This window comes from Cydia pomonella, chromosome 3, assembly GCF_033807575.1.
Source record: "Cydia pomonella isolate Wapato2018A chromosome 3, ilCydPomo1, whole genome shotgun sequence".
Lineage (NCBI taxonomy): Eukaryota > Metazoa > Arthropoda > Insecta > Lepidoptera > Tortricidae > Cydia > Cydia pomonella.
The window spans coordinates 13,943,896-13,951,128 of record NC_084705.1 but is presented as its reverse complement, the minus strand read 5'-3'; positions in this window follow the sequence as shown (position 1 = coordinate 13,951,128).

The window sequence follows — 7,233 nt, the reverse complement described above, 5'->3', positions numbered from 1 at the left end:
AATAAAAATTTTAAAATTGGTTTAGAAATGACGGAGCTATGAAGTAACAAACATTAAAAAAAATACCAGCCGAATTGATAACCTTCTCTTTTTGAAATCTAGAAGTCGGTTAAAAATATAAAACATTAAAACGAATGAATAATGCGTAAAAGTGTGTTTTGTCTGGCGAGCAAGATTATCAACAAAATTCCTATAGCTCTAAGAATGAAATAATTACACTTGTTTAAAAATGACTTAAATTTAAAAAACTTATTCGTTTCCAGAGTTTCTTGGTGACACATTGGTCTATGGGATTACATAATCTTATCCCCCCATCTCCGTTCTGCCACCGTGGGACTAGACGCGGACTTGCGTTTCACCCTTACGTCGTTACTTTACCACTGATTCGCACTAAACGCTACGCATCCAGCTTTATCATGCGTACGGCTAAGGAGTGGAATTCACTTCCTGCAAATCTATTCCCAGTCCACTATAACTTGGACCTTTTTAAATCGAGAGTGAATAGACATCTTTTAGGTAAGCATGTTCCATCCTAGACTACATCGGCACTTTCCATCAGGTGAGATTGTGGTCAAATGCTTACCTTTTCGGAATATAAAAAAAAAACACTTTAAATAAACCTGTAAGTAATTGTATTGTATATATGCATGACTTATTGACATAAAACATGATTAGAATTTTATAATTAATTATGAATTTGTAATACGCGCAATTATTTCATAATTATCGATAAATTTAACTTGCAAGATTTGATTACAGACCGACAGACAACGGGACAGGTGAAACTAAATAAAAGCTTGTAAATAACAGACATTATGGATGCGATGCACTACGCAACCGTTTATAAACCGAACCAGATTCTAACTGAAACAGCAGTTGCGACGATCATTTTGGACTATGATTCATTCTCAGGTGGCCTATTTTTTGTAAAATATGTTCGATTTTTGTTACGAGTCCGGGAACGGGTCAATTTACTAGTTAGAAAGTAAATACGTGTAGGTAAACAATTTTGTGAACAAGATTATTAGTACAAATGTAAACTTCTTACGTTTCTGATACATAGATTCTTCATTTGAGATTGAGTTCGACTTACTAGAATCCGTCTAAGCGTACTCTACACCGTGTTTGACGTGACAAAGTATTTCAGTGCTACAATAAAGATCATACTTTTATAGAAATTAGACATTATGAGTAACACTTCCAAACTTTGTCATTGCAAAGGGTGTGCAGATACTTAAACACGGAAGCCAGTCGAGTTCAGGGTTGGGTTTAAAAATAAACGCAATACCTGGCCAGTGGGGTCATACCTATCACTCAACTAGTTAAGGCACACCGTATGATGGAAAGTATCGTAACATTATAAATGGGTCAAGTCAAGAACCGATGTACATACCTTTCACACACAACAATTTGTTTTCTTACCTATTTATTTCTCTTCGCTACTATCACGGGATCTATTAGAATAGTTCAATCGACTTTATAGTGATAAATTTATACTATCTTATAATTGCTTAAATTATTATTAGCCTATTGTAAACTTTAATACTAGTAGCTCAGTATGTTTGTATGATTTTCATTATTTTCCATTGATCAAAAATAATATTAATGTATAAAATTAACAAAGCTTCTAATCTGTGTGTAAAAAGACGAGCTTAAAAACCACTACACTACTTCAAATAACAGACGAAACAAAAGTAATGTTATTAATAAATACACTTTATTTATCACTCTAAAGATAACTACATACGAAAAAATTCGATCACTTTTAAATTAAAGCTCAACCACAAATAAAACAAAGGAGCATCGACGATATTCACATAAAACAAAAATGGCGGTGTCACCGAACGACAATATTTCAAAAAACTAAAACATGACAGCTATGTCAAAAGGCACTATAAGTCACTATCAAATCTTCCACAACCTTCATTTGTAACCAAACCTAAATATAATGTCGATAGGGTTGAAAATGTGGTGACTCGAAATTTGCTGTCCTCTCAATTATTACGAAAAAACTGACTTGTCTTTCTAATTACGTAGTGATGTGCCTGTCGACGGTCCGGCAACATAAATAAGAAGATGATATTTTCCGGTGGTAAAAAAACGCGCAATGTCACGGTTTTATCAAGATTGAGGTTATGGGCTTTTGGTTTTTTGGCCGCTACCACGATCAGTGACACATTAATCAATAAGTTGTTTTCTAAATAATCTCATCGATATTCATCGCAGGCTCAAAGAAATACAAGCCGTGTAAACAGGCAATTAATTATGACCCACATTTTCTTTAAATTAAGAATAGAGATTACAATTTTTTTTGTTGTGTAATTGGTGTCCTGTAACGTGCTTTCTCTATAACTATTGCGTTCCTAAATGTTCATTACCTAGGTACTGTACTACTTTATATTTCGGTACCTAGGTAATAAATTCACAAAAAAAAGTTTACGTACACAAAAGTGGGTATGCACGTATGCAGCTTCGTGTACTTTATTTTGAGCTTATTTTTTATTAATTCATATGGCTATCATGGCTATGGGATATCGTGGTAAAGGGTAAGGCGCCAATGGAAGATTTGTTGTGTGTAATCGATCTGGGAACAAGAGCTGTGTGTGTCAATAACGCTAGGCGTTGGCAGCAGCAAACCAATAACCGCTACAGGTGTTCTGTAGCGATGAAACTTTTCAAAGTAGCTGATATGTAGATAATAAGGTTATTCATGTATCTATCGTAATCAAGTCAGTAATAGTTAAATAAATAATTATTATATTATAAGTTTATAGACAGCCTATGACTACTCGCCTACTGCTATATTTCATACGTAACACGCGAGCGCTTTGGATTGCGCTCCTATTAAAAGAGATTTAGTACATTGAATCAATAGTAAATTCCATAAGAGCGAAAGAGAAGTTTAGCCACAATTCCGCACGTGAAACAGAAGATGTTCTATGAAGAAAGACGTAAAATTGGAGCGGCGCTCTTAGTCCGTTTGACCTTGTGCCTTCTCGACGAATGCGCGCGCACTCCGCGCGTCATGTTGCAAACATACCTTTTACCTTAGTATTTTTTAAAGTACGCGCTGGAATGCAATTTTGGCTTTTTTCATTCTAAACAATTACACAAGAATTAAAAAAGTGAGTGCATATAAGTTGTTAGTGCTAAAGTGATTACAAATGAATGAATATAACGTGACATTAATAAAATAATGTGAAAAAACTTTACAAAATCGACTCGAGTTAGATACAAAAAGAGGACCTTCAACTTTCGTAAAAATGTTTGGACCGAAACCGGTGTGTTAACAATTTATTTACTTATATCATTTATTTCCATGAAAAAAAAAAAACATTAATAATCTCGAAACCATTTGTTAAATGAACTGCAGTTGATGTCTATCGGTCGTCAAGATATTCGTAAAACATTTGATTCCTTTGCGCATACTTACCCAAAATCTATAAGAGAGTTTAATGACCGGGTCGACGAAAACCGATATCTATAGGTATTTTGCGACGGTTAATAAATTGGGTGATTTCGGGGTCGTAAAGCAAGAGAACTATACATCGTACAGAATTCAAAGATGAGCCTAATGATGTTGCTAATTATTTATTATCACCAATAATGATGATTATTTTTCAGATGACCAGTAGAAAAAAACATTTTTGCATACAATTTGGTCACCCTACTTAATGTGACGTCTTGTCGCTTTCCATACAGCGTATGTCAAAAGTCATAGGGTGACCATGATTACTTAGTATAAGATTAATTTTACTTAAAAATAAGAAAAAATCACTAATTATATTTGAATAAAATACTACCACATGATAATGTGGATCATTTACAGAGTAAGAAAAAGTGGTTCTGGATCACGACCCAGAAATCATTCTGTATAGTCATCGGCCACCGCTGATTCAAAATATTTGAGTGTTTGTGAAATGTATTCTATATATGTAACGTGTATTTCAAACCCATATTATACATATCTATCTGAAACTGCAATTCCGTATTGCAATTCGGTAAAACTTATTAGTATTTCATACCATACAATTCCATACCATATCTGGTCGAGCTCTTCAAACGGCGCAGGTATGCAACTATAAATAGTGGTTGCATATTTGAGCCATTTGGGGTTGTGACTCTGGGGCCCTGGGGGGAAAGCACCTACAGTCTTCAAAGAATGTGACCGCAGGTTAGTGGACCTGATGCGTGACCAGAGGGTTGGGTCATATCTTGCACAGCGGATCAGCATTGCCGTACAACGTGGCAATGCTGCCAGCCTTCTGGGCACGCTATCATTAGACGGCGATTTGGGGCAAATTTTCTATTTATAGTTTATTTTGTTTAGTTTCTAATTTTTACTTAAAACCTTAATTTACTATTTCATACCATAATTTTAAAATACAGTTTTAAAATCTTGCTCATTCATTGCCAAGAAAGAACGTACGTGTCTTGTACGACAGAACCCTAAATGTTGTACCCATCAAATCCAGCCGATTACTTATAGAAGTGTTGATGTTTTTAGGGTAGGTAACCGGAGCAGGCAGGCTGTTTTTGTGAGTTGTCATGACAAGCGGCGCGGTGCACCACAACACGTGCTTATTTGGGTATCGGGTTCTAATTTTGACAATAACATCAGTGACACTGATATTCGAAAATAATTGAGGTAAACCTACAGAATACACCTAGGTACATTCTAAACATTAATATAGATAGGTTAGGTTAAAAAGTAGAAGCGCTAGTGGCCTAGCGCTAAGAGCGTGCGACTTGCAATCTGGAGGGCACGGATTCAAACTCCGGCTCGTACCAATGAGTTTTTCGGAACTTTCGTACATAACGAAATATCATTTGATATTTACCAGACGCTTTTCGGTGAAGGAAAACATCGTGAGGAAACCGGATTAATTCTAATAAGGCCTAGTTTACCCTCTGGGTTGGAAGGTCAGATGGCAGTCGCTTTCATAAAAACTAGTGTCTAGTTGCCTACGCCAATTCTTGGGATTAGTTGCCAAGCGGACCTAAGGCTCCCATGAGCCGTGGCAAAAATGCCGGGACAACGCGAGGCAGATGATGATGAGGTTAGGCCAAAAAGTAGGTACTTAGACAAATTACATTCATGAGTATACCACACCGGCAGCAATGATTGATTGTACTTAAATACTTAGCTCATGACATTTGGCCATAGTTGTAGGGATTACTTGTCCGTTATGCATACTTTCTGTCTCTAGGGAGTTACCTTAGCAACTTTGGCAGGTAGACGAAATGAATGGAGAGAACATTTTGAATTTTGGTTTTATTTTATTTTATCCACAATTTTAAGATTCTACAACAAAAACATCGTCTAAGATGAGTAAAATCTATTTTCTTTTTTTGATGTATTTCCCTAATTCACTTACTTACCTAAACCTGCGCTTTAATATTGTATGAAATTACTATAGATATAGGTATTTAGTGGTGAGGTATCCATCGTACCTACTAGGTTCGATCTATTAAAAAAATAACCTAAATAAGCTTAGGCTTACTCGATTAGATGTGAATTCATTCGTATGTAAAGTATATACGCTGCGCCACAGGCAAAGGCAAAAATAACATACTGTATTTATAACTTAAATAACGGGTGATAACAAAAAAATGAGAATTATATCAGAGGTGTGAAAAAATATTCGTATAACTTTTTACGATACTTTGTTATTATTAGGCAATATAACATGATAATTATTTACAATAACATTAATGGATGTTTGAATAGGGCCAGTCGTCAGCTTTTTGACGTAGTTTAGTTATAAAGTTCGAATAAGACTTTGGGCATCGTTTTTGTCTATTTTCGGAACACAAGTCAGTCATTTTTATTAGCTGGGCACAATTTTCAGCTCTCCAATTATTTTTATACATTCAATTACTATCAATCAGCCGACATTGTGAAAGGTTTGTGGGATTTTAGACTTCCTTATATACAAATGGTATGTTATTGGAGTCCAAGAATTGTAATGTTTGTCTGGTCAAACTTGTCCATACCATAATACTTGTATTTGATATGGACTGGTATTGTAGAATTGTGGCTAGTATAGTATCAACCATTTCCAGGTATATAGTTCTCTTTGTAAATTCGAGTCATCTAGCGACATTGAGACATAATGGTAGATTCTGGGCACTTACCTTCTAGCAGCATTCCAGACCTATTTTTTTAATGAACAACAAATGTACGGTTGGTAACACTTAAAATTTTTGGCGGCATCTCGTTGGCTCGTGGAATTCATATAATTAAAAGTGTTTTGGAGTCAATTCAAGCTTGCCTTGGTTATTATCTTCGCTGGCCAGCCACTACCACTTTTGCGATTTATTATAGTCAAGGATGCAAGAATTCTATATATAGTAGAAACTGGTACATTCTCTGTACTAAAATTACCCACTGTATCCTTTTTCCCATGTTTAAGTTAGTATTTTTTAAATGTACAACACGTTTTCACAGAGTTTCTTGTTTCGACTCCATTCTAACAAAAACAAATGAATGAAAAATAAAACATTGACATTCAAAAATCTCAAAAGAAATAGCAACTTTATTCACAGCATTTTTTTGTTTATGTGGATAGTTTTGTTTATAAGTCTACAGAAAATCATTCTCATTTTTTTGTTATCACCCGTTAATATGATCTAATCTATCTATATACGTCCTACTGCCGGGCACAGGTCTCGTCTGAAGCATGAATTGGGCTATTGTCCCCACCCTGGCCCAATTCGGGGGAACTTCACACACACCTTTGAATTTCTTCAAGGATAAATACAGGTTATATAGGTTTCCTCACCATGTTATCCTTCGCTGAAAAGCTAGTAATCAATTTTAGTATATAGTTTTCGAATAACTATTGATACGTGACAGGATTCGAGCCTGCAACCTCCGCATTACTGAACCAATCGGCCACCACACTAGCTTAAAAATCCCAAGCTTGTAGACAGTTCTGTATGAGACTACATTTGGTTTTTAGCGCCATTAGGTTACTTATTTTACAAATATGGTTCTAAGTACATGCTCCTATCCAATAGTGCATTTCTAGATTTAAAGACTGAAAAATTCAGTGCTCGACGCGGTGCTACGTGCAATTTCCTGGGCCGTCAGTCGCGGCTTATCACTCCTGTATCACGGTGCACGGTGTCCGGGGGCGGACCTCGCGTGCAAGGTCACTGGTTTAACTACCTAACATTGCATTTGCCACATTAGGAACATCACCTTATGTATAAATATATTAATTTATA